We start from the raw sequence: 12,068 nt of genomic DNA on the forward strand, positions 1-12,068 counted from the left end.
GCTATCTGTCCTCTTATGTCAGATTCTTATATTTAGTCAACAAATTCAGTCAGAATGCAAAGACACGGTGTATGGCTATTATGACCAAATAAAAGGAAGTCAGTTTCAATAAAATCATTTTTTGATTGACACAGGCTGTTTAGACATGCCATGTGGATTTACACAGCAAATTATAATTTAATTTATAACATTAACATTATGTTAACAGATTAATGTTTTTAATGTAAATTTTTTTTATTTAGAAATATGAAATGATTTTTAAAAAATGAACCGTCTACTTTTTAACTATGAAACTAACACCTCCAGTGGGTGGCACTTAGTCTCTATCTTAATGAGAGATATTTTGAGGCTCAAACATGTGTTGCGCAGAGAAACATTGGTTCTGCTGTTTGTTCTGTTTGGACGGAGCAAAAACAATGTAGCCCATCTATAAAAGTTACAGTAACTTTATTGAACTGTTGTATAAATGTCACATTATCATAGGCTAGTGTTATTGCTAAATAAATAGGCCTAAATGTTTTTTTTTTTTCTTTTTTTTCATTTTGATGTTATCCCTATTGTGATGGCATTGGAGAGAGTACTGAAACTCTCGAGAGCAAATACTTTAGTGAACAAATTTCTAGAAATGATCATTCTCTGTAAAGCAATGAGACGTGAACCATATGTGAATTTATTAAGATTTTCTAAATGTGTGCTCTTTTGGACTAAGCCTAATTGAAGCGGTTTAAAATAGCCAATCGCAGTGGAGTTGATGTGGATCAGCTTGCGTGTTATATGTTAAGAAATAAAGATAAATATCAGGTTGCGCTGTTTGATTATAGAAACTCTCAGTCTGAGGATATTAAGGCCCGGATGGGTATTTTATACCATGCTCCCCTCCATCTTTTAAACTATAGTCTTTCAATCTACTCCAGGATGCGGAAAAAGACGTGTGTGCGTGCAGTCGCACACTATTGGTAAGAGCTCAAATCACTAATTTGGGCTGATTATAGCCCTCGCTCGCACATGGCCATGTTTGCTATTAAAACATGGAGCCGTCCATGTGATGACCCCATTCATGTAAGTACAACTGCATCAGATTTCTGTATTTTGTTGGAAAACTGCACATAAGTGAATATATGTTATATAGAAACAACACGGAACATCAGTATTATAGCACCGCTCACGGCACGCCTCCAAGGAGCTCAGTTTTTTCCGGAAAGAATCGGAAAGCTGTATTTTTCTTTTACAAATATGATAAAACTAATGGACTTTTTGGACTTATGAAGGATGCAGTACTACTCTATAGGTACTCAAGATTATCATGAGATTAGGTGAAACTGTGTATGTTAAAAGTCTTGAATACCATCTTAAATTAAATTTAGATTTTTAAGGTCTAAAAATTTCTTGAAATCTGGAATTTCTAATAAGGAGGCCTTTAATTTCAAGTGGGACCTTAAATTTCATGTCAGACTCCTCATCAAATTTGAAATGTTATAATGTTTTGAGAATGAAGTCGTAATATGCCTACTAAAATCGAATTTTTACGAGAATACATTTTCACATAGCCTATTTGGAGTTTTCACAAAGAAAAGTTACATTTAATCAACTGTTTCACATAAATACAATGATCTGGTCATTAAAGAGCATGAAAAACATTATTGTAAGACGCAATTTATGTTTTGTTTAAAACATTGAAAGTAGATCTATCAAAAATATTTTGAATTTATTCTTGTAGTAGGCGTAGGACGACTTTATTCTCTAAACATTTTGACTTTATTCTCCCGTAATATTACGAGATTAAAGTTGAAATTTTACGACTTTAATCTCGTAAGTTTATTTTTTTTGGAGGCTGCATTCAAAATCCACTTGTCTCAAAAATCGGAGGGGGGACGTGCCCCCTCACTCTGAATGGGCATGACTCCTCTGCTTGAGACTGTCCCATAGACTGCCAAGTAAATAAGTTTCAAAGTCCAGGAAAGTATGAAAAGCATCGTCAGAATACTCCATCTGTCATCAGTGATTTAGCCGTAACATTATGAAGCAAAGAGAATAATTTTTGTATGTGAAGAAAAAACTATATTCAACATAACTTTATTCAACATTTCCTCTCCTCCGTCTCTCCACATCACCGTAGCACCATTTAGGAAAATATGAGACCGCTTATGCTCTTTTGTGTTAGCTGCGCCACAAGGAACCATTTTCTATATGTATGTAGGCTTTGAGTTGAAAGAAAACTGCGAATCCTTGTGATGCGACTGACACAGAAGAGCGTACGCTGCCAAGTAATTTACTTGGCAGTCAATGGGACAGTCACAAGCCTCCTGGTTTTCATCCAAAATATCTTACATTTTGTTCTGAAGACAAATTAAGTTTTTATGGGTTTGGAACGACATAGGGGTAAATGATTAAGGACAATTTTATTTTTGGGGTGGATTTTCCCTTTAATGTTTAATAATAAATGTATTAAACATTACCTGATAATAAATAAATTTAAATTGCTTACAAATGTCATTAAACTTCTAATTCATATACTTTTCAAACTTCATATGATCATGCACATCCTGAAAATCTACAAATGATTTTTAATGATGTTATATAATGATTAAAAAGCAAGGCAAGTTTATTTATATAGCACATTTCGTACACAATGGTAATTCAAAGTGCTTAATATAAAAGAAAGTAAAATAATCATGAAGAAAAATAATACAAAAATAAAAACAAGCAATTTTAAAACTTTGGAAGTGATTTAAAAATGGACTTATTTAAAATGAATTTAAAACAGTTACAAATATAAAATGATTCTAAATAAAATACAGTGAATACAGTAAAATACATTGCAATCAGTTTGGACATAGCACAGTGCTCATTCAATAAATGCACAGCTAAACAGATGGGTTTTGAGTCTAGATTTAAATGTGACTAGTGTTTTAGCACATCTGATCTCTTCTGGAAGCTGATTCCAGCTGCGGGCAGCATAGTAACTAAAGGAGGACTCCCCTTGTTTTGTGTGAACCCTTGGTATTTCTAACTGACTCAATCCTAGTGATCTGAGTGCTCTGTTAGGTTTATATTCAGTGAACATATCTGCAATATATTTCGGCCCTAGGTCATTTAGTGACTTATATACGAGTAAAAGTACTTTAAAATCAATCCTAAATGTAACTGGAAGCCAGTGTAAGGACCTGAGGACTGGTGTGATATGCTCAGATTTTCTGGTTCTAGTCAGAATCCTGGCAGCAGCGTTCTGGATGAGCTGCAGCTGTCTAATGGTCTTTTTGGGAAGGCCAGTGAGGAGCCCATTACAATAGTCCACCCTGCTGGTGATAAAGGCATGAACAAGTTTCTCCAAGTCTTTGCTGGAAACAAAACATCTAATTCTTGCAATGTTATTTAAATGATAGTATGCTGATTTAGTTACTGCTTTGACATGACTACTGAAACTAAGGTCTGTCTCCAGAATCACACCAAGATTCCTGACTTGATTTTTAGTTGTTTGACCCCTAGAGTCAAGGTATGCATTCACCTTGAAAACTTCATCTATGTTTCCAAATGCAATGACTTCAGTTTTTTCCTTGTTTAACTGAAGAAAGTTCTGGCACATCCAACTATTAATTTCATCAATGCATTGGCAGAGGGAGTCAATGGGGCTGTAGTCATTTGGAGATAAGGCTAGGTAAATCTGGGTATCATCAGCATAGCTGTGATAGGCAATTAGGTTTGGTCTTACCAGACGAGATATCATGGATGTCCACTTAGACTTATGCTCTCCTATACTCACATAATAGCCTCTCCCTTCTAAGTATGACCTGAACCATTTCAGTATCATCCCAGAAAGCCCGACCCAGTTTTTCAGTCTCTCTAGTAGTGTGTTATGATCGACAGTGGTAAAATATTGGTGCTGGTATTGCTAGATCTTAATGAGTGCTGTCTCTGTGCTGTGATGCAGTCGGAAATCAGATTGAAAATTATCCAGGTATCCATTTGAGTTTAAGTATTTGTTCATCTGATTAAAAACTACCTTTTCTATAATTTTGCCTATAAAAGGAAGATTAGATATTGGTCTGAAATTGCTCAAAATGTTGTTATCAAGATTGCTCTTTTTCAGGAGGGGCTTTACAACTGCAGTTTTTAGGGAGTTTGGAAATGTCCCAGAAAGAAGTGAGGCATGCACCACTTCTAAAAGATCTGCTTCTAAGCAGTTAAGCACACTTTTGAAAAAAGATGTGGGAAGTGTGTCAAGACAACAGGTTGATGATTTTGCTGCTTCAAAAGTAGACATAGTATCTTTTTGATATTGTGGCCAACAGAGCTGGGTCGATTACTTATGAATTGTAATCAGTTACTGATTACAGATTACATGAAAAAAAATTTAATCAGTTATATAATCTCTTAGATTACACATTTTTGGTAACGTAATCTAATCTGATTACTTTTGGATTACATTTAGATTACATTTGTGCTAACCCTTATTTGATATCACATATATTCAGTTAGCCTGATCTTGTACTTTTTTGCAAAATGTATGTGTGTGTGTGTGTATATATATATATATATATATATATATATATATATATATATATATATATATATATTATACATTTAATTCCGCAAGAAGAGCCACAGTAGCTTATTTTTCAACTGCAAAAAAAAAAGCTTTTTTTTTCCCCACAAATGTAATTTGTCACACATAAGGCATAATTCAAAAATGCAAAGTGTTAGTAGTTTGAAAAAATCAAGAATAAAAACAGAGTTAATAATAATTATTGCTAAATGCTGGACCGTTCGCATTTCGCTCTGCATATGGAACCTGAAGATTTTTTTAAACCAAGAATGAACCGAAATGAAATGAAAACATTTAGCTTTTTATCCGTGTGTGTGTGTGTGTGTGTGTGTGTGTGTGTGTGTATATATATATATAGGCTATATGAAGCAGTCTAATCAGTGCTCTATCAGATATTACTTTAATCAGTATATTTTTGATATTTGCCTTAAATTGATTGCGGTTACGCTTTTTAACTTAAAAATATTAAACTTTCTAACTTTTAAAAGTTAAATGGAGACGTTTACATTTATTTTGAATTCTTACATGTTATCCTTACATTAAATTAGAATAATAAGACATTATGGTTGTTATTATTATTCAAATGAAATCATTATCAACAAACTCCATCTGTCCAAATGAATAAATTATGTTATTAGAATATTGTTTTACTTTTTTGACATACAAAATATGAAGTGTTGGAAAAATGCAATGATACTTTTAAATATGATGTTAAACCACCAGTAGGGGGTGACAAGTCACTGTCTTAATAAGTGAATCATTGATTCAACCGATTCATTCAAACGGCTGATTCATTGTTTCTTTGTGTGTGCTGTTCTTATAGTTTGGATTTCTCCGTGAGTCAGACAGAGTGCACGAGCCTCAACTGACTCGACCTTGATACTGTGTCAATACATTATCTGTTATTAGTCACCATTTACACTGAAAGTAATAAAATCAGAATCATTCTCTTCAAAGTTTCGGTGATGCCCTAGTTATTGTTTGTTATTAAAAGTTTGATCAGGTTACTTGTCCGTTCGGGCAAGTACAAATCTCTTTCACTTGCCCTTTCACAAAATCCACTTGTCCCGGACAAGCATTAATGTCGAGCCCTGGTTAATATAGAGACCATTTCCAGGTCAAATATTCCATCTCAAAACACTTGAAGTGCATAAGGTAGTTACAATGAAGAAAAATCAACATTACAAAAATATATGAAAGGACATGAAATTCCCAGCAATAACTTTGATAGGTCAAAGAATTCCATGGACAGCAAATTAATCCTTGGTAGGCAGAGTTCACACTGAATAGTGACCTTTTCCCCGAGTCTTTCTTTAAAAATTGAATGATGTCTGAACATCCAGTGATTAAAGGCTGCGTTCCCCTCATAGACCGTATTAAAACAGGTTCCCCTCCATTGTCCATTATCTTGTTGCTGATTTATTCTGAGCGTGATTCTGACACCCCTTCCCCTCTCCGCCGGAAAAACTTATATAAGCGGCAGGTTTATTAGGAAAAATTTAAACGTTAAAAAAAAAGAAATTTAGGAGAATCAATGAATTGTGAATGACTTATTACCATTGTTTAAATAATATGTAATCATGTAATCCATAAAAAAATTAACTGTAGTCTGATTACGAGTACTTTAAAAAGTAGTTTACTCTAATTACAAGTACTTGAGTTTTGGAATCTGATTACGTAATCCAGACAACTTTAAGGCCAAACAGTGGTGCAAGTGTGGGATCTTGTGCCAGAGCATTGCAATGTTCTGAATATAGCTCCTTTGTTCGAATGATCAAATCTGGGTCATCCTCACTAAAGACAGACTGCAGCTTCGTTTTGTCAATTAAGCAAAACCGACAACAGTAGGTTGCACTGAACGACTCAACCATACCAAGCAATCCATGTAAAGCTAAATTGTCACCAGTAACCTGGATGACAGAACCCTGTAACATAGTATCTGAGAAGGGACATTCATTCTTTAAAGTCTTTAACTTTGTCTAGAGTTTGCCCAGGTACCTCTGATGAAAGACATTTTAGAACAGTGTCTCTTGCTTGAGCATGAACATCACTAACAAGTTCTTCCATTGAACCAACTAAACATTGAACAGTGCTTTCAGAGACTCCAGCTGCTTGTACTTGAGCAACAATAGCACTACACATATCAGTTACTTGCCGATTTTCAACAGGAGTCTGAAGTGACTGGAGGATCCTCACTTAGGGCATCAGAAACAGGAACATTGATACTACTGCCAAAATTATCAGCAGTACCTGAGGCTACACAGTCTCTGTGGACTCCAACGATATGTTTCTTGAACCCATAATATGTATAAAACACAGATGAACATCCAGGTTCACCACATTTCAACCGTAGTGAACGCCCTGGGTACAAACTATGATGAAACTTTAGATGCTGAAACAAACTTGAACAACTTCTGTGGTGTAACATGCAAAGGAAGCATGAGAACATTTGAGCAGGACGCTGGGGGGAGTCAAACCACAGTGTTTTCAATTCTCACTCGGATTTCCTTGACCCTTGGACTTTCCTTGGCAGTGCCCACATCAATGTTGTTTGAATGAACGTGTAGAAGTTCAAAGACAAAGTGCGCCTTGAAGAGTTCATCAAAGGCTGCAACAGCTGTCTGAGTCATGCAGGGAATGGCCTTCTGGTCCAGGATGATGTAAAACTTCTGAATGATACTCGTCCCCACCTAAGAGAATATGATGAGAGATTTTAAACATTACTTTGTACAACACCGGACTAGGGATGTCAACGATTAATCTATGATTGATTAATTGTCGATAAGAGATGCAATTGATTAAGGCTGTCGATGGTCAGTTAACTGATTTAATGTTGTGCTGCGTGCAGCTCATGATCAGAACTCGTGCGAGTGGCTGTGAGTGACGGTGACTGTATATAAAGGCATCATCATTCATTCACAATGTACAAATTAGGCTTTAATGGGATTTAAAAGTAAATTAAAATAGAAACAACGAAAAGTTCAACATGGAAAGCAATATAAATGTAGTAGCTAGAGGTCGACCGATATACTGGGCCGATAATTGTCTTTTTTATATATATTGCCTCGGTCGATATCCGTGTTTAGTAGCGCCGATTTAAAGTCAGGCACGTCGGCGGGCAGCCCCATGTTATTGGTGCAGTGGAAAGTGCTGCTGCTGCATGTGAAGGAACCCAAGACAAAACCTTTGGAAGATTCAACAACAGACCTGGGAGATAAAGGTAGGAGAATTTCACTCAGTAAATAGGGTGGAGAAGTTGGCAGCTCTTACAAACACTGCAGCCCATTTCCATGATCGATCATCGTTTAAATTAATGATCAATTAATAACCTTAATGCTGCAAAATGCGTCTGCAGCGGTATTATTATTGTGTGTAAAAGCCACTTGGAAAAACAGCTTTCTCACCCGAATTAAAGGGGTTTTAGTCTGAATAAAATGCTAGTAGCAGGACTGTAAAATGAATAGATGTGATTATGATCATTTGATAAAATGAAGAGAGCGCGCCATACGTTGGAGATCATTTTACTTTGTTGACTGTTTCTTGTTGAGGAGACCGCTGAATGAGTCCCTTTAAATGGTTTCGTGGTGCTCGTTGTTATATTTTAAAACGCAATTGCAATATTTTCAAATGACACTATAGCATTAAAAATAAAATTATCCCAAATCTAACTGTGGCGCTTGTGGCTGTGCAGTCAGTGAACCTTTCTATTTTTTTCACATCAAACATTTTATGCAAGTATTATGACCAGTACTTTTTTTTTTTTATCCTGTTCTGCAAAATGTTCGATTTTAAATTTTTGCGTTTCGCTAGGCCTATTTGTTTAAAAAAAATCCTGCATTTACAGTGCATTAGATCATGACAGTGCATGCGTGCTTGCATACGAGGACTAGCGAGCGCGGGTTTGGATGTATCTGGAGGTTATTGCTCACATCTCGTTCTGCACATATCCAAATGTTTCTATATTCGCAATGTATCAATGTTAAACTATAATATTTTTTATTTAAACTAGACTGAAAAGATCACCCTCTTCACATGAGCAAAAACATCCTTGGCATAACAGCACAGAGTGGACTGGTATACTACGTTCACACAAGCCACAGTTATGTTTTAGATCATTTTATTTTAAATGCTCTTATGTAGGTTGAAAACATTGCAATTGTGATTTAAAATACTGCGACGAGCACCAGAAAACCATTTAAAGAGGCGCATTCAGCAGCCAGTAAAATGATCTCAAATGTATGGCACGCTCGTCATTTAATCAAAATGATCATAATCGCATCTATTCATTTTATAATCCTGCTACTAGCATTTTATTCAAACTAAATGGCCTTTAATTTGGGTGAGATTTTGTATTTACATTACATCAGTAACAAATAAAATCGTATTGTAATGTGCTAATGAAATTTTTGTTTTACAGTATACAGGATACAATATGAGATGAAGTAGATTCACTTCTGTATTGTGTTATTCTGTATTGCCATCAGTCTGAAATAAAAAAAGGAAATCACCATTAAATCACTGGTATCTTACAACAAAATAATTCCGGGGGTGGGGGGATTATTGTGCCTACGCCCATGGCACCAGGGTGCAGGTTATTGCAGTCAGCAATTATTCTTTGCTTGTAGAATATTGGCCATTTTGCAATAAATTTGCTTGAAGTCATCTCCAAAAAGCACAGGAAAGTCTTGGTCAATCTATCACACAAATAAATCATGTAAATAACGAACATTAAAATTACATTTACAATTAACATCAACATTTTAATATTTCTTACCAAGCCTGGTGTATCCAAAAATCGGGGAAAGTAATCAAGGATGAGTGAAGATTTGTCTGGATCATGTATCAAATTCTGTCTGTACTTGAATGTTGTCCTCATTTTATCCTTAATAACTGGTGCGTCTGTTGAATGCTTCATCATGGATATAGCTTCTGTGCATTCGTCACCTGACAGCTGCTCAGTTGCTGAAGATGTCTTGCGTAAAGTCTTTGGACAATCTTGGTAAACCACCTTGGATGCCCCCTTCAAGATCTTTACAGAGTTGCGCTGAACAGTTTTCAATCTGTAGGCAATGTAACCCTGGCCACAGCGTGGATCATAGTAATGTTCCTGTAAAACAAATGTTAAGCATCAATAAGTCAATGTGTCAGTATCAGGTAGAATAGCATGCACACAATTTTGGAGAATATATTGTTTACATAAGTTCTATGCATGACCCACTATACACAATGGACTACCCAAACTATAAATTTATACTTCATGATACTTACAGCTACCGATAATTGCAGATAATTTGATTGACTCATGCATTTGATATGTGCTGAAATAAAGAGAGTACAGTTTTAATGTACTGTATACTTACATAACCAGTCGGTGAGCACTTATCCTTCAAATTGGGGAACAAGGTTATGATTTGATATGCTAATGTTGGTAAGATTATTGATTGATTATTAGATTATTAGAGACCCGGGTTCGAATCCACTGTGAGACACTAATGTGTCCCTGAGCAAGACACTTAACCCCTCGTTGCTCCAGAGGCGTGTGACCTCTGACATATATATAGCTATTGTAAGTCGCTTTGGATAAAAGCGTCAGCTAAATGTAAATGTACAAATGATAAGGTATCAAAACTTATATCATTTATGGACAAAACATAAGAGGGAAAATAACTGACATCTTTTGACGCATTGCAGTCAGAAGGTTCTTCTAAGAATCGCTTTTTGGATGCCTTTGAAGATTGTGGAATCACTGTGGACTCTGAACTTTCTGATTCTACTGATGAAAACGATGACTCGGGCATGAGGGCTCAGAGAGATCGGTCTCAGCTCGTGGAACATTATCTTAGAATCACATACAGGACACAAGACAATATGAACACCAAAAAGACAGATGCGATCATCATGTATTGTGAGAAAATATGTTTGGGAATACAAACTAGATGATTATTTTATGAACATGGCAGCAGGTCATGAGTTTCTAACCCGATTTATCGTCATCACCATCCAAAATTTTGAAGGACAGCTTAGATGTTCTCACAAGCTCATCAAAAATATCAGCATCAACATCAACTCCTGCAGAGTCTTTATGAACCACATTGGCTCCATGCGGCAAGTTGAACTTTGTTGAAGCTTAGAGGTAGAAACAAATACAATTCAATTTCATGTTTCAACATACTGAAATGATAACATTTCAAATCACTTGGCATTGTTTTCAAATGCAAGTAATACATAAAAAAAAAAAAAAATATATATATATATATATATATATATATATATATATATATATATATATATATATAATGCAATAAAATAAGTATTCAGATAGTAGGATATAAAGTCACATGTATTGAAAGATTTTTTAACATTGTGATCAGAATATTATTTGGGATTAAGCACATTTATAATACACATTGGGCCTCATTTACAAAATGAATGTACCAGAGAAAACAGGTCATATGGTCGTTTCAGTGCAAAACTTGTAATTTATCAATATGTACGTGAGCTGTGGCTACTATTAAATCTCACGTCTGATCTCAGCTTGTATACACAAGCGTTTGAGTTGCCTGAACTTGGGCACAGCACAGTAAATATGGTGGAGAATTGTAGAATGATAGCATTTTGGTACTTTTTATTTTCTTGAGCGCTAGGGGTGGGATCGATACAGCATAGTATCGCAATATTTTGTATTGTGCATGGCCCCGTGAATATAAAAAATTTATTTAGCTATTTACTAATAAATGTATTTATTAATATCGTGTGAGAATCTGATCTACCTGCCTTTTCTTCGCCTTCGGTTTCAACTGAAAGAAAATGGCGGACACAGACTGGTGGCCTAGCGTTAAGTGGAGGCGTGGCCTTTTACTACACTTTGGGTGAAGTTTGAAAATACACTTAAATTTCACACTGACACTGTCTTACAAATAACAACAGCTGTGTTATTTTATCACCATGTAGTGTTAAAACAATGTCAACACTGTTAATTTTACACTTTTATCTTTAAAAGTAGAGACAAAACCGATCCTAATAACTACAGAGGGATCTGTGTAACCAGTAATTTAGGAAAAGTAGTTTGCTCTATAATCAACTCTCGGATTTCATCTTTCTTAAAGCAACACAATGTCATCAGCAAATCTCAGATCGGCTTCCTCCCTAAACACCGAACCACTGACCATATTCACACACTACACACGCTCATAAATGAATATGTACACCAGAAGAAAGAGGGGGAAATAATTGCATGCTTTATAGATTTTAAGAAGGCTTTTGACTCTATCTGGCATAATGGACTATTTTATAAAATCATTCAAAGTGACATAGGGGGTAAAACATATGACTTAATTAAAAACATGTATAACCAAAATAAATGTGCAGTAAAAATTGGGCAGCAAAGGACAGAGTATTTTCCTCAACAGCGAGGAGTGAGACCTTATTTAACATCTATATAAATGAACTGGCAGATCTACTGGACTAGTGTTGTCACGATACTGGAATTTCCTTTAAAAATATAGATTTCAATACCACAATAAAA

The 12,068-nt window shown here is 35.3% G+C and overlaps 1 protein-coding gene and 1 long non-coding RNA gene across 5 annotated transcripts in view; one reads left to right on the forward strand and one right to left on the reverse strand.

Moving 5' to 3' along the window:
* LOC113096433 (NACHT, LRR and PYD domains-containing protein 3-like) overlaps nt 1–12,068 on the forward strand; it is a 58,433-nt gene that overhangs the window by 12,853 nt on the left and 33,512 nt on the right. Inside the window, exon 1 of one of the 4 annotated variants that reach the window (XM_026261818.1) lies at nt 11,334–11,412. The exons of the other annotated variants lie outside the window; for them this stretch is intronic. The gene's annotated coding sequence lies outside the window, so the exon portion shown is untranslated. Of the gene's footprint in view, nt 1–11,333; nt 11,413–12,068 lie in introns of those variants that run through there. 4 annotated transcript variants of the gene reach the window in all.
* On the reverse strand, nt 6,964–9,644 carry LOC113096434 (uncharacterized). Its single transcript, XR_003288506.1, has 2 exons — nt 9,074–9,644; nt 6,964–7,233 (listed from the first exon to the last, which is right to left on the reverse strand). It is a non-coding gene; the product is annotated as an uncharacterized LOC113096434 (long non-coding RNA).

Source organism: Carassius auratus, unplaced genomic scaffold (assembly GCF_003368295.1).
Source record: "Carassius auratus strain Wakin unplaced genomic scaffold, ASM336829v1 scaf_tig00215926, whole genome shotgun sequence".
NCBI lineage: Eukaryota > Metazoa > Chordata > Actinopteri > Cypriniformes > Cyprinidae > Carassius > Carassius auratus.